The sequence below is a fragment of the Phoenix dactylifera genome, chromosome 4, assembly GCF_051530095.1.
Source record: "Phoenix dactylifera cultivar Ajwa chromosome 4, Ajwa_hap1_PhDact_Kaust_v1.1, whole genome shotgun sequence".
Taxonomy (NCBI): Eukaryota; Viridiplantae; Streptophyta; class Magnoliopsida; order Arecales; family Arecaceae; genus Phoenix; species Phoenix dactylifera.
The window spans coordinates 37,946,598-37,969,677 of NC_143193.1; the positions used below are offsets into that span (position 1 = coordinate 37,946,598).

At 49.5% G+C, this 23,080-nt stretch overlaps 57 non-coding genes and 6 pseudogenes across 57 annotated transcripts; all 63 read right to left on the reverse strand.

Annotated features, from left to right (window-relative positions):
• Positions 1-155: 155 nt before the first annotated feature.
• LOC149764501 (5S ribosomal RNA) lies at positions 156-274 on the reverse strand. Its single transcript, XR_016401168.1, has one exon. It is a non-coding gene; the product is annotated as a 5S ribosomal RNA (ribosomal RNA).
• Positions 275-520: 246 nt separating this feature from the next.
• Positions 521-639, reverse strand: LOC149764502 (5S ribosomal RNA; annotated as a pseudogene).
• A 246-nt stretch (positions 640-885) lies between these two features.
• Positions 886-1,004, reverse strand: LOC149764503 (5S ribosomal RNA). Its single transcript, XR_016405757.1, has one exon. It is a non-coding gene; the product is annotated as a 5S ribosomal RNA (ribosomal RNA).
• Positions 1,005-1,250: 246 nt separating this feature from the next.
• On the reverse strand, positions 1,251-1,369 carry LOC149764504 (5S ribosomal RNA). The gene has a single exon (XR_016405967.1). It is a non-coding gene; the product is annotated as a 5S ribosomal RNA (ribosomal RNA).
• Positions 1,370-1,617: 248 nt separating this feature from the next.
• LOC149764505 (5S ribosomal RNA) lies at positions 1,618-1,736 on the reverse strand. Its single transcript, XR_016401169.1, has one exon. It is a non-coding gene; the product is annotated as a 5S ribosomal RNA (ribosomal RNA).
• A 246-nt stretch (positions 1,737-1,982) lies between these two features.
• LOC149764506 (5S ribosomal RNA) lies at positions 1,983-2,101 on the reverse strand. The gene has a single exon (XR_016407105.1). It is a non-coding gene; the product is annotated as a 5S ribosomal RNA (ribosomal RNA).
• A 246-nt stretch (positions 2,102-2,347) lies between these two features.
• Positions 2,348-2,466, reverse strand: LOC149764507 (5S ribosomal RNA). Its single transcript, XR_016407674.1, has one exon. It is a non-coding gene; the product is annotated as a 5S ribosomal RNA (ribosomal RNA).
• A 246-nt stretch (positions 2,467-2,712) lies between these two features.
• On the reverse strand, positions 2,713-2,831 carry LOC149764508 (5S ribosomal RNA). Its single transcript, XR_016405758.1, has one exon. It is a non-coding gene; the product is annotated as a 5S ribosomal RNA (ribosomal RNA).
• Positions 2,832-3,077: 246 nt separating this feature from the next.
• Positions 3,078-3,196, reverse strand: LOC149764509 (5S ribosomal RNA). Its single transcript, XR_016407139.1, has one exon. It is a non-coding gene; the product is annotated as a 5S ribosomal RNA (ribosomal RNA).
• A 248-nt stretch (positions 3,197-3,444) lies between these two features.
• LOC149764510 (5S ribosomal RNA) lies at positions 3,445-3,563 on the reverse strand. The gene has a single exon (XR_016412348.1). It is a non-coding gene; the product is annotated as a 5S ribosomal RNA (ribosomal RNA).
• A 246-nt stretch (positions 3,564-3,809) lies between these two features.
• On the reverse strand, positions 3,810-3,928 carry LOC149764511 (5S ribosomal RNA). Its single transcript, XR_016411218.1, has one exon. It is a non-coding gene; the product is annotated as a 5S ribosomal RNA (ribosomal RNA).
• A 246-nt stretch (positions 3,929-4,174) lies between these two features.
• On the reverse strand, positions 4,175-4,293 carry LOC149764512 (5S ribosomal RNA). The gene has a single exon (XR_016412576.1). It is a non-coding gene; the product is annotated as a 5S ribosomal RNA (ribosomal RNA).
• Positions 4,294-4,540: 247 nt separating this feature from the next.
• LOC149764513 (5S ribosomal RNA) lies at positions 4,541-4,659 on the reverse strand. Its single transcript, XR_016407516.1, has one exon. It is a non-coding gene; the product is annotated as a 5S ribosomal RNA (ribosomal RNA).
• Positions 4,660-4,905: 246 nt separating this feature from the next.
• LOC149764514 (5S ribosomal RNA) lies at positions 4,906-5,024 on the reverse strand. The gene has a single exon (XR_016411219.1). It is a non-coding gene; the product is annotated as a 5S ribosomal RNA (ribosomal RNA).
• Positions 5,025-5,270: 246 nt separating this feature from the next.
• LOC149764515 (5S ribosomal RNA) lies at positions 5,271-5,389 on the reverse strand (annotated as a pseudogene).
• A 246-nt stretch (positions 5,390-5,635) lies between these two features.
• On the reverse strand, positions 5,636-5,754 carry LOC149764516 (5S ribosomal RNA). Its single transcript, XR_016405759.1, has one exon. It is a non-coding gene; the product is annotated as a 5S ribosomal RNA (ribosomal RNA).
• A 246-nt stretch (positions 5,755-6,000) lies between these two features.
• Positions 6,001-6,119, reverse strand: LOC149764517 (5S ribosomal RNA). The gene has a single exon (XR_016405968.1). It is a non-coding gene; the product is annotated as a 5S ribosomal RNA (ribosomal RNA).
• A 248-nt stretch (positions 6,120-6,367) lies between these two features.
• On the reverse strand, positions 6,368-6,486 carry LOC149764518 (5S ribosomal RNA). The gene has a single exon (XR_016401170.1). It is a non-coding gene; the product is annotated as a 5S ribosomal RNA (ribosomal RNA).
• Positions 6,487-6,732: 246 nt separating this feature from the next.
• On the reverse strand, positions 6,733-6,851 carry LOC149764519 (5S ribosomal RNA). Its single transcript, XR_016405130.1, has one exon. It is a non-coding gene; the product is annotated as a 5S ribosomal RNA (ribosomal RNA).
• Positions 6,852-7,097: 246 nt separating this feature from the next.
• On the reverse strand, positions 7,098-7,216 carry LOC149764520 (5S ribosomal RNA). The gene has a single exon (XR_016412577.1). It is a non-coding gene; the product is annotated as a 5S ribosomal RNA (ribosomal RNA).
• A 247-nt stretch (positions 7,217-7,463) lies between these two features.
• On the reverse strand, positions 7,464-7,582 carry LOC149764521 (5S ribosomal RNA). Its single transcript, XR_016407517.1, has one exon. It is a non-coding gene; the product is annotated as a 5S ribosomal RNA (ribosomal RNA).
• A 246-nt stretch (positions 7,583-7,828) lies between these two features.
• LOC149764522 (5S ribosomal RNA) lies at positions 7,829-7,947 on the reverse strand. The gene has a single exon (XR_016411220.1). It is a non-coding gene; the product is annotated as a 5S ribosomal RNA (ribosomal RNA).
• Positions 7,948-8,193: 246 nt separating this feature from the next.
• On the reverse strand, positions 8,194-8,312 carry LOC149764523 (5S ribosomal RNA; annotated as a pseudogene).
• A 246-nt stretch (positions 8,313-8,558) lies between these two features.
• Positions 8,559-8,677, reverse strand: LOC149764524 (5S ribosomal RNA). The gene has a single exon (XR_016405760.1). It is a non-coding gene; the product is annotated as a 5S ribosomal RNA (ribosomal RNA).
• A 246-nt stretch (positions 8,678-8,923) lies between these two features.
• Positions 8,924-9,042, reverse strand: LOC149764525 (5S ribosomal RNA). The gene has a single exon (XR_016405970.1). It is a non-coding gene; the product is annotated as a 5S ribosomal RNA (ribosomal RNA).
• A 248-nt stretch (positions 9,043-9,290) lies between these two features.
• On the reverse strand, positions 9,291-9,409 carry LOC149764526 (5S ribosomal RNA). Its single transcript, XR_016401171.1, has one exon. It is a non-coding gene; the product is annotated as a 5S ribosomal RNA (ribosomal RNA).
• A 246-nt stretch (positions 9,410-9,655) lies between these two features.
• LOC149764527 (5S ribosomal RNA) lies at positions 9,656-9,774 on the reverse strand. Its single transcript, XR_016411221.1, has one exon. It is a non-coding gene; the product is annotated as a 5S ribosomal RNA (ribosomal RNA).
• Positions 9,775-10,020: 246 nt separating this feature from the next.
• LOC149764528 (5S ribosomal RNA) lies at positions 10,021-10,139 on the reverse strand. The gene has a single exon (XR_016403574.1). It is a non-coding gene; the product is annotated as a 5S ribosomal RNA (ribosomal RNA).
• Positions 10,140-10,385: 246 nt separating this feature from the next.
• LOC149764529 (5S ribosomal RNA) lies at positions 10,386-10,504 on the reverse strand. Its single transcript, XR_016403146.1, has one exon. It is a non-coding gene; the product is annotated as a 5S ribosomal RNA (ribosomal RNA).
• A 246-nt stretch (positions 10,505-10,750) lies between these two features.
• On the reverse strand, positions 10,751-10,869 carry LOC149764530 (5S ribosomal RNA). The gene has a single exon (XR_016408312.1). It is a non-coding gene; the product is annotated as a 5S ribosomal RNA (ribosomal RNA).
• Positions 10,870-11,115: 246 nt separating this feature from the next.
• On the reverse strand, positions 11,116-11,234 carry LOC149764531 (5S ribosomal RNA). The gene has a single exon (XR_016407140.1). It is a non-coding gene; the product is annotated as a 5S ribosomal RNA (ribosomal RNA).
• Positions 11,235-11,482: 248 nt separating this feature from the next.
• LOC149764532 (5S ribosomal RNA) lies at positions 11,483-11,601 on the reverse strand. Its single transcript, XR_016412349.1, has one exon. It is a non-coding gene; the product is annotated as a 5S ribosomal RNA (ribosomal RNA).
• Positions 11,602-11,847: 246 nt separating this feature from the next.
• On the reverse strand, positions 11,848-11,966 carry LOC149764533 (5S ribosomal RNA). The gene has a single exon (XR_016411222.1). It is a non-coding gene; the product is annotated as a 5S ribosomal RNA (ribosomal RNA).
• Positions 11,967-12,212: 246 nt separating this feature from the next.
• LOC149764534 (5S ribosomal RNA) lies at positions 12,213-12,331 on the reverse strand. Its single transcript, XR_016412579.1, has one exon. It is a non-coding gene; the product is annotated as a 5S ribosomal RNA (ribosomal RNA).
• Positions 12,332-12,578: 247 nt separating this feature from the next.
• On the reverse strand, positions 12,579-12,697 carry LOC149764535 (5S ribosomal RNA). The gene has a single exon (XR_016407519.1). It is a non-coding gene; the product is annotated as a 5S ribosomal RNA (ribosomal RNA).
• Positions 12,698-12,943: 246 nt separating this feature from the next.
• LOC149764536 (5S ribosomal RNA) lies at positions 12,944-13,062 on the reverse strand. Its single transcript, XR_016411223.1, has one exon. It is a non-coding gene; the product is annotated as a 5S ribosomal RNA (ribosomal RNA).
• A 246-nt stretch (positions 13,063-13,308) lies between these two features.
• LOC149764537 (5S ribosomal RNA) lies at positions 13,309-13,427 on the reverse strand (annotated as a pseudogene).
• Positions 13,428-13,673: 246 nt separating this feature from the next.
• LOC149764538 (5S ribosomal RNA) lies at positions 13,674-13,792 on the reverse strand. The gene has a single exon (XR_016405761.1). It is a non-coding gene; the product is annotated as a 5S ribosomal RNA (ribosomal RNA).
• A 246-nt stretch (positions 13,793-14,038) lies between these two features.
• LOC149764539 (5S ribosomal RNA) lies at positions 14,039-14,157 on the reverse strand. Its single transcript, XR_016405971.1, has one exon. It is a non-coding gene; the product is annotated as a 5S ribosomal RNA (ribosomal RNA).
• A 248-nt stretch (positions 14,158-14,405) lies between these two features.
• On the reverse strand, positions 14,406-14,524 carry LOC149764540 (5S ribosomal RNA). Its single transcript, XR_016401172.1, has one exon. It is a non-coding gene; the product is annotated as a 5S ribosomal RNA (ribosomal RNA).
• Positions 14,525-14,770: 246 nt separating this feature from the next.
• Positions 14,771-14,889, reverse strand: LOC149764541 (5S ribosomal RNA). The gene has a single exon (XR_016407520.1). It is a non-coding gene; the product is annotated as a 5S ribosomal RNA (ribosomal RNA).
• Positions 14,890-15,134: 245 nt separating this feature from the next.
• On the reverse strand, positions 15,135-15,253 carry LOC149764542 (5S ribosomal RNA). The gene has a single exon (XR_016411224.1). It is a non-coding gene; the product is annotated as a 5S ribosomal RNA (ribosomal RNA).
• A 246-nt stretch (positions 15,254-15,499) lies between these two features.
• LOC149764543 (5S ribosomal RNA) lies at positions 15,500-15,618 on the reverse strand (annotated as a pseudogene).
• Positions 15,619-15,864: 246 nt separating this feature from the next.
• LOC149764544 (5S ribosomal RNA) lies at positions 15,865-15,983 on the reverse strand. The gene has a single exon (XR_016405763.1). It is a non-coding gene; the product is annotated as a 5S ribosomal RNA (ribosomal RNA).
• Positions 15,984-16,229: 246 nt separating this feature from the next.
• Positions 16,230-16,348, reverse strand: LOC149764545 (5S ribosomal RNA). The gene has a single exon (XR_016407141.1). It is a non-coding gene; the product is annotated as a 5S ribosomal RNA (ribosomal RNA).
• A 246-nt stretch (positions 16,349-16,594) lies between these two features.
• On the reverse strand, positions 16,595-16,713 carry LOC149764546 (5S ribosomal RNA). The gene has a single exon (XR_016403575.1). It is a non-coding gene; the product is annotated as a 5S ribosomal RNA (ribosomal RNA).
• A 246-nt stretch (positions 16,714-16,959) lies between these two features.
• On the reverse strand, positions 16,960-17,078 carry LOC149764547 (5S ribosomal RNA). Its single transcript, XR_016403147.1, has one exon. It is a non-coding gene; the product is annotated as a 5S ribosomal RNA (ribosomal RNA).
• A 246-nt stretch (positions 17,079-17,324) lies between these two features.
• Positions 17,325-17,443, reverse strand: LOC149764548 (5S ribosomal RNA). Its single transcript, XR_016408313.1, has one exon. It is a non-coding gene; the product is annotated as a 5S ribosomal RNA (ribosomal RNA).
• Positions 17,444-17,689: 246 nt separating this feature from the next.
• Positions 17,690-17,808, reverse strand: LOC149764549 (5S ribosomal RNA). Its single transcript, XR_016403576.1, has one exon. It is a non-coding gene; the product is annotated as a 5S ribosomal RNA (ribosomal RNA).
• Positions 17,809-18,054: 246 nt separating this feature from the next.
• On the reverse strand, positions 18,055-18,173 carry LOC149764550 (5S ribosomal RNA). The gene has a single exon (XR_016403148.1). It is a non-coding gene; the product is annotated as a 5S ribosomal RNA (ribosomal RNA).
• Positions 18,174-18,419: 246 nt separating this feature from the next.
• Positions 18,420-18,538, reverse strand: LOC149764551 (5S ribosomal RNA). Its single transcript, XR_016408315.1, has one exon. It is a non-coding gene; the product is annotated as a 5S ribosomal RNA (ribosomal RNA).
• Positions 18,539-18,784: 246 nt separating this feature from the next.
• Positions 18,785-18,903, reverse strand: LOC149764552 (5S ribosomal RNA). Its single transcript, XR_016407142.1, has one exon. It is a non-coding gene; the product is annotated as a 5S ribosomal RNA (ribosomal RNA).
• A 248-nt stretch (positions 18,904-19,151) lies between these two features.
• Positions 19,152-19,270, reverse strand: LOC149764553 (5S ribosomal RNA). The gene has a single exon (XR_016401173.1). It is a non-coding gene; the product is annotated as a 5S ribosomal RNA (ribosomal RNA).
• A 246-nt stretch (positions 19,271-19,516) lies between these two features.
• Positions 19,517-19,635, reverse strand: LOC149764554 (5S ribosomal RNA). Its single transcript, XR_016407521.1, has one exon. It is a non-coding gene; the product is annotated as a 5S ribosomal RNA (ribosomal RNA).
• Positions 19,636-19,880: 245 nt separating this feature from the next.
• LOC149764555 (5S ribosomal RNA) lies at positions 19,881-19,999 on the reverse strand. The gene has a single exon (XR_016411225.1). It is a non-coding gene; the product is annotated as a 5S ribosomal RNA (ribosomal RNA).
• Positions 20,000-20,245: 246 nt separating this feature from the next.
• LOC149764556 (5S ribosomal RNA) lies at positions 20,246-20,364 on the reverse strand (annotated as a pseudogene).
• A 246-nt stretch (positions 20,365-20,610) lies between these two features.
• Positions 20,611-20,729, reverse strand: LOC149764557 (5S ribosomal RNA). The gene has a single exon (XR_016405764.1). It is a non-coding gene; the product is annotated as a 5S ribosomal RNA (ribosomal RNA).
• Positions 20,730-20,975: 246 nt separating this feature from the next.
• On the reverse strand, positions 20,976-21,094 carry LOC149764558 (5S ribosomal RNA). The gene has a single exon (XR_016407143.1). It is a non-coding gene; the product is annotated as a 5S ribosomal RNA (ribosomal RNA).
• Positions 21,095-21,340: 246 nt separating this feature from the next.
• LOC149764559 (5S ribosomal RNA) lies at positions 21,341-21,459 on the reverse strand. The gene has a single exon (XR_016403577.1). It is a non-coding gene; the product is annotated as a 5S ribosomal RNA (ribosomal RNA).
• Positions 21,460-21,705: 246 nt separating this feature from the next.
• LOC149764560 (5S ribosomal RNA) lies at positions 21,706-21,824 on the reverse strand. Its single transcript, XR_016403149.1, has one exon. It is a non-coding gene; the product is annotated as a 5S ribosomal RNA (ribosomal RNA).
• Positions 21,825-22,070: 246 nt separating this feature from the next.
• LOC149764561 (5S ribosomal RNA) lies at positions 22,071-22,189 on the reverse strand. The gene has a single exon (XR_016408316.1). It is a non-coding gene; the product is annotated as a 5S ribosomal RNA (ribosomal RNA).
• Positions 22,190-22,435: 246 nt separating this feature from the next.
• LOC149764562 (5S ribosomal RNA) lies at positions 22,436-22,554 on the reverse strand. Its single transcript, XR_016407144.1, has one exon. It is a non-coding gene; the product is annotated as a 5S ribosomal RNA (ribosomal RNA).
• Positions 22,555-22,802: 248 nt separating this feature from the next.
• LOC149764563 (5S ribosomal RNA) lies at positions 22,803-22,921 on the reverse strand. Its single transcript, XR_016412351.1, has one exon. It is a non-coding gene; the product is annotated as a 5S ribosomal RNA (ribosomal RNA).
• Positions 22,922-23,080: the final 159 nt, after the last annotated feature.

Sequence of the window (23,080 nt, forward strand, 5' to 3'; positions counted from 1 at the left end):
TCAACGCGCTGGTCCCGCTATGCGGCATGGCACCGCCAGTCTCCGGACTCAGTTTATTTTCGGGGGAAAAAAATTATCCGAAGAGGAAAAGCCAAAAGCCGAAAAATTAAAAATAAATATTATCAAAAAATAAAAAAGTGGAGAAAAAAATAAAAAGGGTGCAACACGAGGACTTCCCTGGGGGTCACCCATCCTAGTACTACTCTCGCCCAAGCACGCTTAACTGCGGAGTTCTGATGGGATCCGGTGCATTAGTGCTGGTATGATCGCACCCATGACATGCCCTTCGAAACTCCCTTTTATGACAAAGCAGCAGACCTCGACGGCCCGAGACATTCGCGCTGCCGGGGCCGTTCTGGCGTAGGATTCAACGCGCTGTTCCGCTATGCGGCATGGCACCGCCAGTCTCCGGACTCAGTTTATTTTCGGGGGGAAAAAATTATCCGAAGAGGAAAAGCCAAAAGCCAAAAAATTAAAAATAAATATTATCAAAAAATAAAAAAGCGGGCAAAAAATAAAAAGGGTGCAACACGAGGACTTCCCAGGGGGTCACCCATCCTAGTACTTCTCTCGCCCAAGCACGCCTAACTGCGGAGTTATGATGGGATCCGGTGCATTAGTGCTGGTATGATCGCACCCATGACATGCCCTTCGAAACTCCCTTTTATGACAAAGCAGCAGACCGCGACGGCCCGAGACATTCGCGCTGCCGGGGCCGTTCTGGCGTAGGATTCAACGCGCTGTTCCGCTATGCGGCATGGCACCGCCAGTCTCCGGACTCAGTTTATTTTCGGGGGGAAAAAATTATCCGAAGAGGAAAAGCCAAAAGCCAAAAAATTAAAAATAAATATTATCAAAAAATAAAAAAGCGGGCAAAAAATAAAAAGGGTGCAACACGAGGACTTCCCAGGGGGTCACCCATCCTAGTACTACTCTCGCCCAAGCACGCTTAACTGCGGAGTTCTGATCGGATCCGGCGCATTAGTGCTGGTATGATCGCACCCATGGCATGCCCTTCGAAACTCCCTTTTATGACAAAGCAGCAGACCTCGACGGCCCGAGGCATTCGCGCTGCCGGGGCCGTTCTGGTGTAGGATTCAACGCGCTGTTCCGCTATGCGGCATGGCACCGCGAGTCTCCGGACTCAGTTTATTTTCGGGGGAAAAAAATTATCCGAAGAGGAAAAGCCAAAAGCCGAAAAATTAAAAATAAATATTGTCAAAAAATAAAAAAGCGGGCAAAAAATAAAAGGGGTGCAACACGAGGACTTCCCAGGGGGTCACCCATCCTAGTACTACTCTCGCCCAAGCACGCTTAACTGCGGAGTTATGATGGGATCCGGTGCATTAGTGCTGGTATGATCGCACCCATGACATGCCCATCGAAACTCCCTTTTATGACAAAGCAGCAGACCTCGACGGCCCGAGACATTCGCGCCGCCGGGGCCGTTCTGGCGTAGGATTCAACGCGCTGGTCCCGCTATGCGGCATGGCACCGCCAGTCTCCGGACTCAGTTTATTTTCGGGGGAAAAAAATTATCCGAAGAGGAAAAGCCAAAAGCCGAAAAATTAAAAATAAATATTATCAAAAAATAAAAAAGTGGAGAAAAAAATAAAAAGGGTGCAACACGAGGACTTCCCTGGGGGTCACCCATCCTAGTACTACTCTCGCCCAAGCACGCTTAACTGCGGAGTTCTGATGGGATCCGGTGCATTAGTGCTGGTATGATCGCACCCATGACATGCCCTTCGAAACTCCCTTTTATGACAAAGCAGCAGACCTCGACGGCCCGAGACATTCGCGCTGCCGGGGCCGTTCTGGCGTAGGATTCAACGCGCTGTTCCGCTATGCGGCATGGCACCGCGAGCCTCCGGACTCAGTTTATTTTCGAGGGAAAAAAATTATCCGAAATGGAAAAGCCAAAAGCCGAAAAATTAAAAATAAATATTATCAAAAAATAAAAAAGCGGGCAAAAAATAAAAGGGGTGCAACACGAGGACTTCCCAGGGGGTCACCCATCCTAGTACTACTCTCGCCCAAGCACGCTTAACTGCGGAGTTCTGATAGGATCCGGTGCATTAGTGATGGTATGATTGCACCCAAGACATGCCCTTCGAAACTCCCTTTTATGACAAAGCAGCAGACCTCGACGGCCCGAGACATTCGCGCTGCCGGGGCCGTTCTGGCGTAGGATTCAACACGCTCTTCCGCTATGCGGCATGGCACCGCCAGTCTCCGGACTCAGTTTATTTTCGGGGGAAAAAAATTATCCGAAGAGGAAAAGCCAAAAGCCGAAAAATAAAAAATAAATGTTATCAAAAAATAAAAAAGCGGGCAAAAAATAAAAGGGGTGCAACACGAGGACTTTCCAGGGGGTCACCCATCCTAGTACTACTCTCGCGCAAGCACGCTTAACTGCGGAGTTCTGATGGGATCCGGTGCATTAGTGCTGGTATGATCGCACCCATGACATGCCCTTCGAAACTCCCTTTTATGACAAAGCAGCAGACCTCGACGGCCCGAGACATTCGCGCTGCCGGGGCCGTTCTGGCGTAGGATTCAACGCGCTGTTCCGCTATGCGGCATGGCACCGCGAGTCTCCGGACTCAGTTTATTTTCGGGGGAAAAAAATTATCCGAAGAGGAAAAGCCAAAAGCCAAAAAATTAAAAATAAATATTATCAAAAAATAAAAAAGCGGGCAAAAAATAAAAAGGGTGCAACACGAGGACTTCCCAGGGGGTCACCCATCCTAGTACTACTCTCGCCCAAGCACGCTTAACTGCGGAGTTCTGATCGGATCCGGCGCATTAGTGCTGGTATGATCGCACCCATGACATGCCCTTCGAAACTCCCTTTTATGACAAAGCAGCAGACCTCGACGGCCCGAGGCATTCGCGCTGCCGGGGCCGTTCTGGTGTAGGATTCAACGCGCTGTTCCGCTATGCGGCATGGCACCGCGAGTCTCCGGACTCAGTTTATTTTCGGGAGAAAAAAATTATCCGAAGAGGAAAAGCCAAAAGCCGAAAAATTAAAAATAAATATTATCAAAAAATAAAAAAGCGGGCAAAAAATAAAAGGGGTGCAACACGAGGACTTCCCAGGGGGTCACCCATCCTAGTACTACACTCGCCCAAGCACGCTTAACTGCGGAGTTATGATGGGATCCGGTGCATTAGTGCTGGTATGATCGCACCCATGACATGCCCATCGAAACTCCCTTTTATGACAAAGCAGCAGACCTCGACGGCCCGAGACATTCGCGCCGCCGGGGCCGTTCTGGCGTAGTATTCAACGCGCTGGTCCCGCTATGCGGCATGGCACCGCCAGTCTCCGGACTCAGTTTATTTTCGGGGGAAAAAAATTATCCGAAGAGGAAAAGCCAAAAGCCGAAAAATTAAAAATAAATATTATCAAAAAATAAAAAAGTGGAGAAAAAAATAAAAAGGGTGCAACACGAGGACTTCCCAGGGGGTCACCCATCCTAGTACTACTCTCGCCCAAGCACGCTTAACTGCGGAGTTCTGATGGGATCCGGTGCATTAGTGCTGGTATGATCGCACCCATGACATGCCCTTCGAAACTCCCTTTTATGACAAAGCAGCAGACCTCGACGGCCCGAGACATTCGCGCTGCCGGGGCCGTTCTGGCGTAGGATTCAACGCGCTGTTCCGCTATGCGGCATGGCACCGCGAGTCTCCGGACTCAGTTTATTTTCGGGGGAAAAAAATTATCCGAAGAGGAAAAGCCAAAAGCCGAAAAATTAAAAATAAATATTATCAAAAAATAAAAAAGCGGGCAAAAAATAAAAGGGGTGCAACACGAGGACTTCCCAGGGGGTCACCCATCCTAGTACTACTCTCGCCCAAGCACGCTTAACTGCGGAGTTCTGATGGGATCCGGTGCATTAGTGCTGGTATGATCGCACCCATGACATGCCCATCGAAACACCCTTTTATGACAAAGCAGCAGACCTCGACGGCCCGAGACATTCGCGCTGCCGGGGCCGTTCTGGCGTAGGATTCAATGCGCTGTTCCGCTATGCGGCATGGCACCGCGAGTCTCCGGACTCAGTTTATTTTCGAGGGAAAAAAATTATCCGAAGAGGAAAAGCCAAAAGCCAAACAATTAAAGATAAATGTTATCAAAAAAGAAAAAAGCGGGCAAAAAATAAAAGGGGTGCAACACGAGGACTTCCCATGGGGTCACCCATCCTAGTACTACTCTCGCCCAAGCACGCTTAACTGCGGAGTTCTGATGGGATCCGGTGCATTAGTGCTGGTATGATCGCACCCATGATATGCCCTTCGAAACTCCCTTTTATGACAAAGCAGCAGACCTCGACGGCCCGAGACATTCGCGCTGCCGGGGCCGTTCTGGCGTAGGATTCAACGCGCTAGTCCCGCTATGCGGCATGGCACCGCCAGTCTCCGGACTCAGTTTATTGTCGGGGGAAAAAAATTATCCTAAGAGAAAAAGCCAAAAGCCAAAAAATTAAAAATAAATATTATCAAAAAATAAAAAAGCGGGCAAAAAATAAAAAGGGTGCAACATGAGGACTTCCCAGGGGGTCACCCATCCTAGTACTACTCTCGCCCAAGCACGCTTAACTGCGGAGTTCTGATAGGATCCGGTGCATTAGTGCTGGTATGATCGCACCCAAGACATGCCCTTCGAAACTCCCTTTTATGACAAAGCAGCAGACCTCGACGGCCCGAGACATTCGCGCTGCCGGGGCCATTCTGGCGTAGGATTCAACACGCTGTTCCGCTATGCGGCATGGCACCGCCAGTCTCCGGACTCAGTTTATTTTCGGAGGAAAAAAATTATCCGAAGAGGAAAAGCCAAAAGCCGAAAAATAAAAAATAAATGTTATCAAAAAATAAAAAAGCGGGCAAAAAATAAAAGGGGTGCAACACGAGGACTTCCCAGGGGGTCACCCATCCTAGTACTACTCTCGCCCAAGCACGCTTAACTGCGGAGTTCTGATGGGATCCGGTGCATTAGTGCTGGTATGATCGCACCCATGACATGCCCTTCGAAACTCCCTTTTATGACAAAGCAGCAGACCTCGACGGCCCGAGACATTCGCGCTGCCGGGGCCGTTCTGGCGTAGGATTCAACGCGCTGTTCCGCTATGCGGCATGGCACCGCCAGTCTCCGGACTCAGTTTATTTTCGGGGGGAAAAAATTATCCGAAGAGGAAAAGCCAAAAGCCAAAAAATTAAAAATAAATATTATCAAAAAATAAAAAAGCGGGCAAAAAATAAAAAGGGTGCAACACGAGGACTTCCCAGGGGGTCACCCATCCTAGTACTTCTCTCGCCCAAGCACGCCTAACTGCGGAGTTATGATGGGATCCGGTGCATTAGTGCTGGTATGATCGCACCCATGACATGCCCTTCGAAACTCCCTTTTATGACAAAGCAGCAGACCGCGACGGCCCGAGACATTCGCGCTGCCGGGGCCGTTCTGGCGTAGGATTCAACGCGCTGTTCCGCTATGCGGCATGGCACCGCCAGTCTCCGGACTCAGTTTATTTTCGGCGGGAAAAAATTATCCGAGGAGGAAAAGCCAAAAGCCAAAAAATTAAAAATAAATATTATCAAAAAATAAAAAAGCGGGCAAAAAATAAAAAGGGTGCAACACGAGGACTTCCCAGGGGGTCACCCATCCTAGTACTACTCTCGCCCAAGCACGCTTAACTGCGGAGTTCTGATCGGATCCGGCGCATTAGTGCTGGTATGATCGCACCCATGACATGCCCTTCGAAACTCCCTTTTATGACAAAGCAGCAGACCTCGACGGCCCGAGGCATTCGCGCTGCCGGGGCCGTTCTGGTGTAGGATTCAACGCGCTGTTCCGCTATGCGGCATGGCACCGCGAGTCTCCGGACTCAGTTTATTTTCGGGGGAAAAAAATTATCCGAAGAGGAAAAGCCAAAAGCCGAAAAATTAAAAATAAATATTATCAAAAAATAAAAAAGCGGGCAAAAAATAAAAGGGGTGCAACACGAGGACTTCCCAGGGGGTCACCCATCCTAGTACTACTCTCGCCCAAGCACGCTTAACTGCGGAGTTATGATGGGATCCGGTGCATTAGTGCTGGTATGATCGCACCCATGACATGCCCATCGAAACTCCCTTTTATGACAAAGCAGCAGACCTCGACGGCCCGAGACATTCGCGCCGCCGGGGCCGTTCTGGCGTAGGATTCAACGCGCTGGTCCCGCTATGCGGCATGGCACCGCCAGTCTCCGGACTCAGTTTATTTTCGGGGGAAAAAAATTATCCGAAGAGGAAAAGCCAAAAGCCGAAAAATTAAAAATAAATATTATCAAAAAATAAAAAAGTGGAGAAAAAAATAAAAAGGGTGCAACACGAGGACTTCCCTGGGGGTCACCCATCCTAGTACTACTCTCGCCCAAGCACGCTTAACTGCGGAGTTCTGATGGGATCCGGTGCATTAGTGCTGGTATGATCGCACCCATGACATGCCCTTCGAAACTCCCTTTTATGACAAAGCAGCAGACCTCGACGGCCCGAGACATTCGCGCTGCCGGGGCCGTTCTGGCGTAGGATTCAACGCGCTGTTCCGCTATGCGGCATGGCACCGCGAGTCTCCGGACTCAGTTTATTTTCGGGGGAAAAAAATTATCCGAAGAGGAAAAGCCAAAAGCCGAAAAATTAAAAATAAATATTATCAAAAAATAAAAAAGCGGGCAAAAAATAAAAGGGGTGCAACACGAGGACTTCCCAGGGTGTCACCCATCCTAGTACTACTCTCGCCCAAGCACGCTTAACTGCGGAGTTCTGATGGGATCCGGTGCATTAGTGCTGGTATGATCGCACCCATGACATGCCCATCGAAACACCCTTTTATGACAAAGCAGCAGACCTCGACGGCCCGAGACATTCGCGCTGCCGGGGCCGTTCTGGCGTAGGATTCAATGCGCTGTTCCGCTATGCGGCATGGCACCGCGAGTCTCCGGACTCAGTTTATTTTCGAGGGAAAAAAATTATCCGAAGAGGAAAAGCCAAAAGCCAAACAATTAAAGATAAATGTTATCAAAAAAGAAAAAAGCGGGCAAAAAATAAAAGGGGTGCAACACGAGGACTTCCCATGGGGTCACCCATCCTAGTACTACTCTCGCCCAAGCACGCTTAACTGCGGAGTTCTGATGGGATCCGGTGCATTAGTGCTGGTATGATCGCACCCATGATATGCCCTTCGAAACTCCCTTTTATGACAAAGCAGCAGACCTCGACGGCCCGAGACATTCGCGCTGCCGGGGCCGTTCTGGCGTAGGATTCAACGCGCTAGTCCCGCTATGCGGCATGGCACCGCCAGTCTCCGGACTCAGTTTATTGTCGGGGGAAAAAAATTATCCTAAGAGAAAAAGCCAAAAGCCAAAAAATTAAAAATAAATATTATCAAAAAATAAAAAAGCGGGCAAAAAATAAAAAGGGTGCAACATGAGGACTTCCCAGGGGGTCACCCATCCTAGTACTACTCTCGCCCAAGCACGCTTAACTGCGGAGTTCTGATAGGATCCGGTGCATTAGTGCTGGTATGATCGCACCCAAGACATGCCCTTCGAAACTCCCTTTTATGACAAAGCAGCAGACCTCGACGGCCCGAGACATTCGCGCTGCCGGGGCCATTCTGGCGTAGGATTCAACACGCTGTTCCGCTATGCGGCATGGCACCGCCAGTCTCCGGACTCAGTTTATTTTCGGAGGAAAAAAATTATCCGAAGAGGAAAAGCCAAAAGCCGAAAAATAAAAAATAAATGTTATCAAAAAATAAAAAAGCGGGCAAAAAATAAAAGGGGTGCAACACGAGGACTTCCCAGGGGGTCACCCATCCTAGTACTACTCTCGCCCAAGCACGCTTAACTGCGGAGTTCTGATGGGATCCGGTGCATTAGTGCTGGTATGATCGCACCCATGACATGCCCTTCGAAACTCCCTTTTATGACAAAGCAGCAGACCTCGACGGCCCGAGACATTCGCGCTGCCGGGGCCGTTCTGGCGTAGGATTCAACGCGCTGTTCCGCTATGCGGCATGGCACCGCCAGTCTCCGGACTCAGTTTATTTTCGGGGGGAAAAAATTATCCGAAGAGGAAAAGCCAAAAGCCAAAAAATTAAAAATAAATATTATCAAAAAATAAAAAAGCGGGCAAAAAATAAAAAGGGTGCAACACGAGGACTTCCCAGGGGGTCACCCATCCTAGTACTTCTCTCGCCCAAGCACGCCTAACTGCGGAGTTATGATGGGATCCGGTGCATTAGTGCTGGTATGATCGCACCCATGACATGCCCTTCGAAACTCCCTTTTATGACAAAGCAGCAGACCGCGACGGCCCGAGACATTCGCGCTGCCGGGGCCGTTCTGGCGTAGGATTCAACGCGCTGTTCCGCTATGCGGCATGGCACCGCCAGTCTCCGGACTCAGTTTATTTTCGGCGGGAAAAAATTATCCGAGGAGGAAAAGCCAAAAGCCAAAAAATTAAAAATAAATATTATCAAAAAATAAAAAAGCGGGCAAAAAATAAAAAGGGTGCAACACGAGGACTTCCCAGGGGGTCACCCATCCTAGTACTACTCTCGCCCAAGCACGCTTAACTGCGGAGTTCTGATCGGATCCGGCGCATTAGTGCTGGTATGATCGCACCCATGACATGCCCTTCGAAACTCCCTTTTATGACAAAGCAGCAGACCTCGACGGCCCGAGGCATTCGCGCTGCCGGGGCCGTTCTGGTGTAGGATTCAACGCGCTGTTCCGCTATGCGGCATGGCACCGCGAGTCTCCGGACTCAGTTTATTTTCGGGGGAAAAAAATTATCCGAAGAGGAAAAGCCAAAAGCCGAAAAATTAAAAATAAATATTATCAAAAAATAAAAAAGCGGGCAAAAAATAAAAGGGGTGCAACACGAGGACTTCCCAGGGGGTCACCCATCCTAGTACTACTCTCGCCCAAGCACGCTTAACTGCGGAGTTATGATGGGATCCGGTGCATTAGTGCTGGTATGATCGCACCCATGACATGCCCATCGAAACTCCCTTTTATGACAAAGCAGCAGACCTCGACGGCCCGAGACATTCGCGCCGCCGGGGCCGTTCTGGCGTAGGATTCAACGCGCTGGTCCCGCTATGCGGCATGGCACCGCCAGTCTCCGGACTCAGTTTATTTTCGGGGGAAAAAAATTATCCGAAGAGGAAAAGCCAAAAGCCGAAAAATTAAAAATAAATATTATCAAAAAATAAAAAAGTGGAGAAAAAAATAAAAAGGGTGCAACACGAGGACTTCCCTGGGGGTCACCCATCCTAGTACTACTCTCGCCCAAGCACGCTTAACTGCGGAGTTCTGATGGGATCCGGTGCATTAGTGCTGGTATGATCGCACCCATGACATGCCCTTCGAAACTCCCTTTTATGACAAAGCAGCAGACCTCGACGGCCCGAGACATTCGCGCTGCCGGGGCCGTTCTGGCGTAGGATTCAACGCGCTGTTCCGCTATGCGGCATGGCACCGCGAGTCTCCGGACTCAGTTTATTTTCGGGGAAAAAAAATTATCCGAAGAGGAAAAGCCAAAAGCCGAAAAATTAAAAATAAATATTATCAAAAAATAAAAAAGCGGGCAAAAAATAAAAGGGGTGCAACACGAGGACTTCCCAGGGGGTCACCCATCCTAGTACTACTCTCGCCCAAGCACGCTTAACTGCGGAGTTCTGATGGGATCCGGTGCATTAGTGCTGGTATGATCGCACCCATGACATGCCCTTCGAAACTCCCTTTTATGACAAAGCAGCAGACCTCGACGGCCCGAGACATTCGCGCTGCCGGGGCCGTTCTGGCGTAGGATTCAACGCGCTGTTCCGCTATGCGGCATGGCACCGCGAGCCTCCGGACTCAGTTTATTTTCGAGGGAAAAAAATTATCCGAAATGGAAAAGCCAAAAGCCGAAAAATTAATAATAAATATTATCAAAAAATAAAAAAGCGGGCAAAAAATAAAAGGGGTGCAACACGAGGATTTCCCAGGGGGTCACCCATCCTAGTACTACTCTCGCCCAAGCACGCTTAACTGCGGAGTTCTGATAGGATCCGGTGCATTAGTGCTGGTATGATTGCACCCAAGACATGCCCTTCGAAACTCCCTTTTGTGACAAAGCAGCAGACCTCGACGGCCCGAGACATTCGCGCTGCCGGGGCCGTTCTGGCGTAGGATTCAACACGCTCTTCCGCTATGCGGCATGGCACCGCCAGTCTCCGGACTCAGTTTATTTTCGGGGGAAAAAAATTATCCGAAGAGGAAAAGCCAAAAGCCGAAAAATAAAAAATAAATGTTATCAAAAAATAAAAAAGCGGGCAAAAAATAAAAGGGGTGCAACACGAGGACTTTCCAGGGGGTCACCCATCCTAGTACTACTCTCGCCCAAGCACGCTTAACTGCGGAGTTCTGATGGGATCCGGTGCATTAGTGCTGGTATGATCGCACCCATGACATGCCCTTCGAAACTCCCTTTTATGACAAAGCAGCAGACCTTGACGGCCCGAGACATTCGCGCTGCCGGGGCCATTCTGGCGTAGGATTCAACGCGCTGTTCCGCTATGCGGCATGGCACCGCCAGTCTCCGGACTTAGTTTATTTTCGGGGGGAAAAAATTATCCGAAGAGGAAAAGCCAAAAGCCAAAAAATTAAAAATAAATATTATCAAAAAATAAAAAAGCGGGCAAAAAATAAAAAGGGTGCAACACGAGGACTTCCCAGGGGGTCACCTATCCTAGTACTACTCTCGCCCAAGCACGCTTAACTGCGGAGTTCTGATCGGATCCGGCGCATTAGTGCTGGTATGATCGCACCCATGACATGCCCTTCGAAACTCCCTTTTATGACAAAGCAGCAGACCTCGACGGCCCGAGGCATTCGCGCTGCCGGGGCCGTTCTGGTGTAGGATTCAACGCGCTGTTCCGCTATGCGGCATGGCACCGCGAGTCTCCGGACTCAGTTTATTTTCGGGAGAAAAAAATTATCCGAAGAGGAAAAGCCAAAAGCCGAAAAATTAAAAATAAATATTATCAAAAAATAAAAAAGCGGGCAAAAAATAAAAGGGGTGCAACACGAGGACTTCCCAGGGGGTCACCCATCCTAGTACTACACTCGCCCAAGCACGCTTAACTGCGGAGTTATGATGGGATCCGGTGCATTAGTGCTGGTATGATCGCACCCATGACATGCCCATCGAAACTCCCTTTTATGACAAAGCAGCAGACCTCGACGGCCCGAGACATTCGCGCCGCCGGGGCCGTTCTGGCGTAGGATTCAACGCGCTGGTCCCGCTATGCGGCATGGCACCGCCAGTCTCCGGACTCAGTTTATTTTCGGGGGAAAAAAATTATCCGAAGAGGAAAAGCCAAAAGCCGAAAAATTAAAAATAAATATTATCAAAAAATAAAAAAGTGGAGAAAAAAATAAAAAGGGTGCAACACGAGGACTTCCCAGGGGGTCACCCATCCTAGTACTACTCTCGCCCAAGCACGCTTAACTGCGGAGTTCTGATGGGATCCGGTGCATTAGTGCTGGTATGATCGCACCCATGACATGCCCTTCGAAACTCCCTTTTATGACAAAGCAGCAGACCTCGACGGCCCGAGACATTCGCGCTGCCGGGGCCGTTCTGGCGTAGGATTCAACGCGCTGTTCCGCTATGCGGCATGGCACCGCGAGTCTCCGGACTCAGTTTATTTTCGGGGGAAAAAAATTATCCGAAGAGGAAAAGCCAAAAGCCGAAAAATTAAAAATAATTATTATCAAAAAATAAAAAAGTGGGCAAAAAATAAAAGGGGTGCAACACGAGGACTTCCCAGGGGGTCACCCATCCTAGTACTACTCTCGCCCAAGCACGCTTAACTGCGGAGTTCTGATGGGATCCGGTGCATTAGTGCTGGTATGATCGCACCCATGACATGCCCATCGAAACACCCTTTTATGACAAAGCAGCAGACCTCGACGGCCCGAGACATTCGCGCTGCCGGGGCCGTTCTGGCGTAGGATTCAATGCGCTGTTCCGCTATGCGGCATGGCACCGCGAGTCTCCGGACTCAGTTTATTTTCGAGGGAAAAAAATTATCCGAAGAGGAAAAGCCAAAAGCCAAACAATTAAAGATAAATGTTATCAAAAAAGAAAAAAGCGGGCAAAAAATAAAAGGGGTGCAACACGAGGACTTCCCATGGGGTCACCCATCCTAGTACTACTCTCGCCCAAGCACGCTTAACTGCGGAGTTCTGATGGGATCCGGTGCATTAGTGCTGGTATGATCGCACCCATGATATGCCCTTCGAAACTCCCTTTTATGACAAAGCAGCAGACCTCGACGGCCCGAGACATTCGCGCTGCCGGGGCCGTTCTGGCGTAGGATTCAACGCGCTAGTCCCGCTATGCGGCATGGCACCGCCAGTCTCCAGACTCAGTTTATTGTCGGGGGAAAAAAATTATCCTAAGAGGAAAAGCCAAAAGCCAAAAAATTAAAAATAAATATTATCAAAAAATAAAAAAGCGGGCAAAAAATAAAAAGGGTGCAACATGAGGACTTCCCAGGGGGTCACCCATCCTAGTACTACTCTCGCCCAAGCACGCTTAACTGCGGAGTTCTGATAGGATCCGGTGCATTAGTGCTGGTATGATCGCACCCAAGACATGCCCTTCGAAACTCCCTTTTATGACAAAGCAGCAGACCTCGACGGCCCGAGACATTCGCGCTGCCGGGGCCATTCTGGCGTAGGATTCAACACGCTGTTCCGCTATGCGGCATGGCACCGCCAGTCTCCGGACTCAGTTTATTTTCGGAGGAAAAAAATTATCCGAAGAGGAAAAGCCAAAAGCCGAAAAATAAAAAATAAATGTTATCAAAAAATAAAAAAGCGGGCAAAAAATAAAAGGGGTGCAACACGAGGACTTCCCAGGGGGTCACCCATCCTAGTACTACTCTCGCCCAAGCACGCTTAACTGCGGAGTTCTGATGGGATCCGGTGCATTAGTGCTGGTATGATCGCACCCATGACATGCCCTTCGAAACTCCCTTTTATGACAAAGCAGCAGACCTCGACGGCCCGAGACATTCGCGCTGCCGGGGCCGTTCTGGCGTAGGATTCAACGCGCTGTTCCGCTATGCGGCATGGCACCGCCAGTCTCCGGACTCAGTTTATTTTCGGGGGGAAAAAATTATCCGAAGAGGAAAAGCCAAAAGCCAAAAAATTAAAAATAAATATTATCAAAAAATAAAAAAGCGGGCAAAAAATAAAAAGGGTGCAACACGAGGACTTCCCAGGGGGTCACCCATCCTAGTACTTCTCTCGCCCAAGCACGCCTAACTGCGGAGTTATGATGGGATCCGGTGCATTAGTGCTGGTATGATCGCACCCATGACATGCCCTTCGAAACTCCCTTTTATGACAAAGCAGCAGACCGCGACGGCCCGAGACATTCGCGCTGCCGGGGCCGCTCTGGCGTAGGATTCAACGCGCTGTTCCGCTATGCGGCATGGCACCGCCAGTCTCCGGACTCAGTTTATTTTCGGGGAGAAAAAATTATCCGAAGAGGAAAAGCCAAAAGCCAAAAAATTAAAAATAAATATTATCAAAAAATAAAAAAGCGGGCAAAAAATAAAAAGGGTGCAACACGAGGACTTCCCAGGGGGTCACCCATCCTAGTACTACTCTCGCCCAAGCACGCTTAACTGCGGAGTTCTGATCGGATCCGGCGCATTAGTGCTGGTATGATCGCACCCATGACATGCCCTTCGAAACTCCCTTTTATGACAAAGCAGCAGACCTCGACGGCCCGAGGCATTCGCGCTGCCGGGGCCGTTCTGGTGTAGGATTCAACGCGCTGTTCCGCTATGCGGCATGGCACCGCGAGTCTCCGGACTCAGTTTATTTTCGGGGGAAAAAAATTATCCGAAGAGGAAAAGCCAAAAGCCGAAAAATTAAAAATAAATATTATCAAAAAATAAAAAAGCGGGCAAAAAATAAAAGGGGTGCAACACGAGGACTTCCCAGGGGGTCACCCATCCTAGTACTACTCTCGCCCAAGCACGCTTAACTGCGGAGTTATGATGGGATCCGGTGCATTAGTGCTGGTATGATCGCACCCATGACATGCCCATCGAAACTCCCTTTTATGACAAAGCAGCAGACCTCGACGGCCCGAGACATTCGCGCCGCCGGGGCCGTTCTGGCGTAGGATTCAACGCGCTGGTCCCGCTATGCGGCATGGCACCGCCAGTCTCCGGACTCAGTTTATTTTCGGGGGAAAAAAATTATCCGAAGAGGAAAAGCCAAAAGCCGAAAAATTAAAAATAAATATTATCAAAAAATAAAAAAGTGGAGAAAAAAATAAAAAGGGTGCAACACGAGGACTTCCCTGGGGGTCACCCATCCTAGTACTACTCTCGCCCAAGCACGCTTAACTGCGGAGTTCTGATGGGATCCGGTGCATTAGTGCTGGTATGATCGCACCCATGACATGCCCTTCGAAACTCCCTTTTATGACAAAGCAGCAGACCGCGACGGCCCGAGACATTCGCGCTGCCGGGGCCGTTCTGGCGTAGGATTCAACGCGCTGTTCCGCTATGCGGCATGGCACCGCCAGTCTCCGGACTCAGTTTATTTTCGGGGGGAAAAAATTATCCGAAGAGGAAAAGCCAAAAGCCAAAAAATTAAAAATAAATATTATCAAAAAATAAAAAAGCGGGCAAAAAATAAAAAGGGTGCAACATGAGGACTTCCCAGGGGGTCACCCATCCTAGTACTACTCTCGCCCAAGCACGCTTAACTGCGGAGTTCTGATAGGATCCGGTGCATTAGTGCTGGTATGATCGCACCCAAGACATGCCCTTCGAAACTCCCTTTTATGACAAAGCAGCAGACCTCGACGGCCCGAGACATTCGCGCTGCCGGGGCCATTCTGGCGTAGGATTCAACACGCTGTTCCGCTATGCGGCATGGCACCGCCAGTCTCCGGACTCAGTTTATTTTCGGAGGAAAAAAATTATCCGAAGAGGAAAAGCCAAAAGCCGAAAAAAAAAAATAAATGTTATCAAAAAATAAAAAAGCGGGCAAAAAATAAAAGGGGTGCAACACGAGGACTTCCCAGGGGGTCACCCATCCTAGTACTACTCTCGCCCAAGCACGCTTAACTGCGGAGTTCTGATGGGATCCGGTGCATTAGTGCTGGTATGATCGCACCCATGACATGCCCTTCGAAACTCCCTTTTATGACAAAGCAGCAGACCTCGACGGCCCGAGACATTCGCGCTGCCGGGGCCGTTCTGGCGTAGGATTCAACGCGCTGTTCCGCTATGCGGCATGGCACCGCCAGTCTCCGGACTCAGTTTATTTTCGGGGGGAAAAAATTATCCGAAGAGGAAAAGCCAAAAGCCGAAAAATTAAAAATAAATATTATCAAAAAATAAAAAAGCGGGCAAAAAATAAAAAGGGTGCAACACGAGGACTTCCCAGGGGGTCACCCATCCTAGTACTTCTCTCGCCCAAGCACGCCTAACTGCGGAGTTATGATGGGATCCGGTGCATTAGTGCTGGTATGATCGCACCCATGACATGCCCTTCGAAACTCCCTTTTATGACAAAGCAGCAGACCGCGACGGCCCGAGACATTCGCGCTGCCGGGGCCGTTCTGGCGTAGGATTCAACGCGCTGTTCCGCTATGCGGCATGGCACCGCCAGTCTCCGGACTCAGTTTATTTTCGGGGGGAAAAAATTATCCGAAGAGGAAAAGCCAAAAGCCAAAAAATTAAAAATAAATATTATCAAAAAATAAAAAAGCGGGCAAAAAATAAAAAGGGTGCAACACGAGGACTTCCCAGGGGGTCACCCATCCTAGTACTACTCTCGCCCAAGCACGCTTAACTGCGGAGTTCTGATCGGATCCGGCGCATTAGTGCTGGTATGATCGCACCCATGACATGCCCTTCGAAACTCCCTTTTATGACAAAGCAGCAGACCTCGACGGCCCGAGGCATTCGCGCTGCCGGGGCCGTTCTGGTGTAGGATTCAACGCGCTGTTCCGCTATGCGGCATGGCACCGCGAGTCTCCGGACTCAGTTTATTTTCGGGAGAAAAAAATTATCCAAAGAGGAAAAGCCAAAAGCCGAAAAATTAAAAATAAATATTATCAAAAAATAAAAAAGCGGGCAAAAAATAAAAGGGGTGCAACACGAGGACTTCCCAGGGGGTCACCCATCCTAGTACTACACTCGCCCAAGCACGCTTAACTGCGGAGTTATGATGGGATCCGGTGCATTAGTGCTGGTATGATCGCACCCATGACATGCCCATCGAAACTCCCTTTTATGACAAAGCAGCAGACCTCGACGGCCCGAGACATTCGCGCTGCCGGGGCCGTTCTGGCGTAGGATTCAACGCGCTGTTCCGCTATGCGGCATGGCACCGCGAGCCTCCGGACTCAGTTTATTTTCGAGGGAAAAAAATTATCCGAAATGGAAAAGCCAAAAGCCGAAAAATTAATAATAAATATTATCAAAAAATAAAAAAGCGGGCAAAAAATAAAAGGGGTGCAACACGAGGATTTCCCAGGGGGTCACCCATCCTAGTACTACTCTCGCCCAAGCACGCTTAACTGCGGAGTTCTGATAGGATCCGGTGCATTAGTGCTGGTATGATTGCACCCAAGACATGCCCTTCGAAACTCCCTTTTGTGACAAAGCAGCAGACCTCGACGGCCCGAGACATTCGCGCTGCCGGGGCCGTTCTGGCGTAGGATTCAACACGCTCTTCCGCTATGCGGCATGGCACCGCCAGTCTCCGGACTCAGTTTATTTTCGGGGGAAAAAAATTATCCGAAGAGGAAAAGCCAAAAGCCGAAAAATAAAAAATAAATGTTATCAAAAAATAAAAAAGCGGGCAAAAAATAAAAGGGGTGCAACACGAGGACTTTCCAGGGGGTCACCCATCCTAGTACTACTCTCGCCCAAGCACGCTTAACTGCGGAGTTCTGATGGGATCCGGTGCATTAGTGCTGGTATGATCGCACCCATGACATGCCCTTCGAAACTCCCTTTTATGACAAAGCAGCAGACCTTGACGGCCCGAGACATTCGCGCTGCCGGGGCCATTCTGGCGTAGGATTCAACGCGCTGTTCCGCTATGCGGCATGGCACCGCCAGTCTCCGGACTTAGTTTATTTTCGGGGGGAAAAAATTATCCGAAGAGGAAAAGCCAAAAGCCAAAAAATTAAAAATAAATATTATCAAAAAATAAAAAAGCGGGCAAAAAATAAAAAGGGTGCAACACGAGGACTTCCCAGGGGGTCACCTATCCTAGTACTACTCTCGCCCAAGCACGCTTAACTGCGGAGTTCTGATCGGATCCGGCGCATTAGTGCTGGTATGATCGCACCCATGACATGCCCTTCGAAACTCCCTTTTATGACAAAGCAGCAGACCTCGACGGCCCGAGGCATTCGCGCTGCCGGGGCCGTTCTGGCGTAGGATTCAACGCGCTGTTCCGCTATGCGGCATGGCACCGCGAGCCTCCGGACTCAGTTTATTTTCGAGGGAAAAAAATTATCCGAAATGGAAAAGCCAAAAGCCGAAAAATTAATAATAAATATTATCAAAAAATAAAAAAGCGGGCAAAAAATAAAAGGGGTGCAACACGAGGATTTCCCAGGGGGTCACCCATCCTAGTACTACTCTCGCCCAAGCACGCTTAACTGCGGAGTTCTGATAGGATCCGGTGCATTAGTGCTGGTATGATTGCACCCAAGACATGCCCTTCGAAACTCCCTTTTGTGACAAAGCAGCAGACCTCGACGGCCCGAGACATTCGCGCTGCCGGGGCCGTTCTGGCGTAGGATTCAACACGCTCTTCCGCTATGCGGCATGGCACCGCCAGTCTCCGGACTCAGTTTATTTTCGGGGGAAAAAAATTATCCGAAGAGGAAAAGCCAAAAGCCGAAAAATAAAAAATAAATGTTATCAAAAAATAAAAAAGCGGGCAAAAAATAAAAGGGGTGCAACACGAGGACTTTCCAGGGGGTCACCCATCCTAGTACTACTCTCGCCCAAGCACGCTTAACTGCGGAGTTCTGATGGGATCCGGTGCATTAGTGCTGGTATGATCGCACCCATGACATGCCCTTCGAAACTCCCTTTTATGACAAAGCAGCAGACCTTGACGGCCCGAGACATTCGCGCTGCCGGGGCCATTCTGGCGTAGGATTCAACGCGCTGTTCCGCTATGCGGCATGGCACCGCCAGTCTCCGGACTTAGTTTATTTTCGGGGGGAAAAAATTATCCGAAGAGGAAAAGCCAAAAGCCAAAAAATTAAAAATAAATATTATCAAAAAATAAAAAAGCGGGCAAAAAATAAAAAGGGTGCAACACGAGGACTTCCCAGGGGGTCACCTATCCTAGTACTACTCTCGCCCAAGCACGCTTAACTGCGGAGTTCTGATCGGATCCGGCGCATTAGTGCTGGTATGATCGCACCCATGACATGCCCTTCGAAACTCCCTTTTATGACAAAGCAGCAGACCTCGACGGCCCGAGGCATTCGCGCTGCCGGGGCCGTTCTGGTGTAGGATTCAACGCGCTGTTCCGCTATGCGGCATGGCACCGCGAGTCTCCGGACTCAGTTTATTTTCGGGAGAAAAAAATTATCCGAAGAGGAAAAGCCAAAAGCCGAAAAATTAAAAATAAATATTATCAAAAAATAAAAAAGCGGGCAAAAAATAAAAGGGGTGCAACACGAGGACTTCCCAGGGGGTCACCCATCCTAGTACTACACTCGCCCAAGCACGCTTAACTGCGGAGTTATGATGGGATCCGGTGCATTAGTGCTGGTATGATCGCACCCATGACATGCCCATCGAAACTCCCTTTTATGACAAAGCAGCAGACCTCGACGGCCCGAGACATTCGCGCCGCCGGGGCCGTTCTGGCGTAGGATTCAACGCGCTGGTCCCGCTATGCGGCATGGCACCGCCAGTCTCCGGACTCAGTTTATTTTCGGGGGAAAAAAATTATCCGAAGAGGAAAAGCCAAAAGCCGAAAAATTAAAAATAAATATTATCAAAAAATAAAAAAGTGGAGAAAAAAATAAAAAGGGTGCAACACGAGGACTTCCCTGGGGGTCACCCATCCTAGTACTACTCTCGCCCAAGCACGCTTAACTGCGGAGTTCTGATGGGATCCGGTGCATTAGTGCTGGTATGATCGCACCCATGACATGCCCTTCGAAACTCCCTTTTATGACAAAGCAGCAGACCGCGACGGCCCGAGACATTCGCGCTGCCGGGGCCGTTCTGGCGTAGGATTCAACGCGCTGTTCCGCTATGCGGCATGGCACCGCCAGTCTCCGGACTCAGTTTATTTTCGGGGGGAAAAAATTATCCGAAGAGGAAAAGCCAAAAGCCAAAAAATTAAAAATAAATATTATCAAAAAATAAAAAAGCGGGCAAAAAATAAAAAGGGTGCAACATGAGGACTTCCCAGGGGGTCACCCATCCTAGTACTACTCTCGCCCAAGCACGCTTAACTGCGGAGTTCTGATAGGATCCGGTGCATTAGTGCTGGTATGATCGCACCCAAGACATGCCCTTCGAAACTCCCTTTTATGACAAAGCAGCAGACCTCGACGGCCCGAGACATTCGCGCTGCCGGGGCCATTCTGGCGTAGGATTCAACACGCTGTTCCGCTATGCGGCATGGCACCGCCAGTCTCCGGACTCAGTTTATTTTCGGAGGAAAAAAATTATCCGAAGAGGAAAAGCCAAAAGCCGAAAAAAAAAAATAAATGTTATCAAAAAATAAAAAAGCGGGCAAAAAATAAAAGGGGTGCAACACGAGGACTTCCCAGGGGGTCACCCATCCTAGTACTACTCTCGCCCAAGCACGCTTAACTGCGGAGTTCTGATGGGATCCGGTGCATTAGTGCTGGTATGATCGCACCCATGACATGCCCTTCGAAACTCCCTTTTATGACAAAGCAGCAGACCTCGACGGCCCGAGACATTCGCGCTGCCGGGGCCGTTCTGGCGTAGGATTCAACGCGCTGTTCCGCTATGCGGCATGGCACCGCCAGTCTCCGGACTCAGTTTATTTTCGGGGGGAAAAAATTATCCGAAGAGGAAAAGCCAAAAGCCGAAAAATTAAAAATAAATATTATCAAAAAATAAAAAAGCGGGCAAAAAATAAAAAGGGTGCAACACGAGGACTTCCCAGGGGGTCACCCATCCTAGTACTTCTCTCGCCCAAGCACGCCTAACTGCGGAGTTATGATGGGATCCGGTGCATTAGTGCTGGTATGATCGCACCCATGACATGCCCTTCGAAACTCCCTTTTATGACAAAGCAGCAGACCGCGACGGCCCGAGACATTCGCGCTGCCGGGGCCGTTCTGGCGTAGGATTCAACGCGCTGTTCCGCTATGCGGCATGGCACCGCCAGTCTCCGGACTCAGTTTATTTTCGGGGGGAAAAAATTATCCGAAGAGGAAAAGCCAAAAGCCAAAAAATTAAAAATAAATATTATCAAAAAATAAAAAAGCGGGCAAAAAATAAAAAGGGTGCAACACGAGGACTTCCCAGGGGGTCACCCATCCTAGTACTACTCTCGCCCAAGCACGCTTAACTGCGGAGTTCTGATCGGATCCGGCGCATTAGTGCTGGTATGATCGCACCCATGACATGCCCTTCGAAACTCCCTTTTATGACAAAGCAGCAGACCTCGACGGCCCGAGGCATTCGCGCTGCCGGGGCCGTTCTGGTGTAGGATTCAACGCGCTGTTCCGCTATGCGGCATGGCACCGCGAGTCTCCGGACTCAGTTTATTTTCGGGAGAAAAAAATTATCCGAAGAGGAAAAGCCAAAAGCCGAAAAATTAAAAATAAATATTATCAAAAAATAAAAAAGCGGGCAAAAAATAAAAGGGGTGCAACACGAGGACTTCCCAGGGGGTCACCCATCCTAGTACTACACTCGCCCAAGCACGCTTAACTGCGGAGTTATGATGGGATCCGGTGCATTAGTGCTGGTATGATCGCACCCATGACATGCCCATCGAAACTCCCTTTTATGACAAAGCAGCAGACCTCGACGGCCCGAGACATTCGCGCTGCCGGGGCCGTTCTGGCGTAGGATTCAACGCGCTGTTCCGCTATGCGGCATGGCACCGCGAGCCTCCGGACTCAGTTTATTTTCGAGGGAAAAAAATTATCCGAAATGGAAAAGCCAAAAGCCGAAAAATTAATAATAAATATTATCAAAAAATAAAAAAGCGGGCAAAAAATAAAAGGGGTGCAACACGAGGATTTCCCAGGGGGTCACCCATCCTAGTACTACTCTCGCCCAAGCACGCTTAACTGCGGAGTTCTGATAGGATCCGGTGCATTAGTGCTGGTATGATTGCACCCAAGACATGCCCTTCGAAACTCCCTTTTGTGACAAAGCAGCAGACCTCGACGGCCCGAGACATTCGCGCTGCCGGGGCCGTTCTGGCGTAGGATTCAACACGCTCTTCCGCTATGCGGCATGGCACCGCCAGTCTCCGGACTCAGTTTATTTTCGGGGGAAAAAAATTATCCGAAGAGGAAAAGCCAAAAGCCGAAAAATAAAAAATAAATGTTATCAAAAAATAAAAAAGCGGGCAAAAAATAAAAGGGGTGCAACACGAGGACTTTCCAGGGGGTCACCCATCCTAGTACTACTCTCGCCCAAGCACGCTTAACTGCGGAGTTCTGATGGGATCCGGTGCATTAGTGCTGGTATGATCGCACCCATGACATGCCCTTCGAAACTCCCTTTTATGACAAAGCAGCAGACCTTGACGGCCCGAGACATTCGCGCTGCCGGGGCCATTCTGGCGTAGGATTCAACGCGCTGTTCCGCTATGCGGCATGGCACCGCCAGTCTCCGGACTTAGTTTATTTTCGGGGGGAAAAAATTATCCGAAGAGGAAAAGCCAAAAGCCAAAAAATTAAAAATAAATATTATCAAAAAATAAAAAAGCGGGCAAAAAATAAAAAGGGTGCAACACGAGGACTTCCCAGGGGGTCACCTATCCTAGTACTACTCTCGCCCAAGCACGCTTAACTGCGGAGTTCTGATCGGATCCGGCGCATTAGTGCTGGTATGATCGCACCCATGACATGCCCTTCGAAACTCCCTTTTATGACAAAGCAGCAGACCTCGACGGCCCGAGGCATTCGCGCTGCCGGGGCCGTTCTGGTGTAGGATTCAACGCGCTGTTCCGCTATGCGGCATGGCACCGCGAGTCTCCGGACTCAGTTTATTTTCGGGAGAAAAAAATTATCCGAAGAGGAAAAGCCAAAAGCCGAAAAATTAAAAATAAATATTATCAAAAAATAAAAAAGCGGGCAAAAAATAAAAGGGGTGCAACACGAGGACTTCCCAGGGGGTCACCCATCCTAGTACTACACTCGCCCAAGCACGCTTAACTGCGGAGTTATGATGGGATCCGGTGCATTAGTGCTGGTATGATCGCACCCATGACATGCCCATCGAAACTCCCTTTTATGACAAAGCAGCAGACCTCGACGGCCCGAGACATTCGCGCCGCCGGGGCCGTTCTGGCGTAGGATTCAACGCGCTGGTCCCGCTATGCGGCATGGCACCGCCAGTCTCCGGACTCAGTTTATTTTCGGGGGAAAAAAATTATCCGAAGAGGAAAAGCCAAAAGCCGAAAAATTAAAAATAAATATTATCAAAAAATAAAAAAGTGGAGAAAAAAATAAAAAGGGTGCAACACGAGGACTTCCCAGGGGGTCACCCATCCTAGTACTACTCTCGCCCAAGCACGCTTAACTGCGGAGTTCTGATGGGATCCGGTGCATTAGTGCTGGTATGATCGCACCCATGACATGCCCTTCGAAACTCCCTTTTATGACAAAGCAGCAGACCTCGACGGCCCGAGACATTCGCGCTGCCGGGGCCGTTCTGGCGTAGGATTCAACGCGCTGTTCCGCTATGCGGCATGGCACCGCGAGTCTCCGGACTCAGTTTATTTTCGGGGGA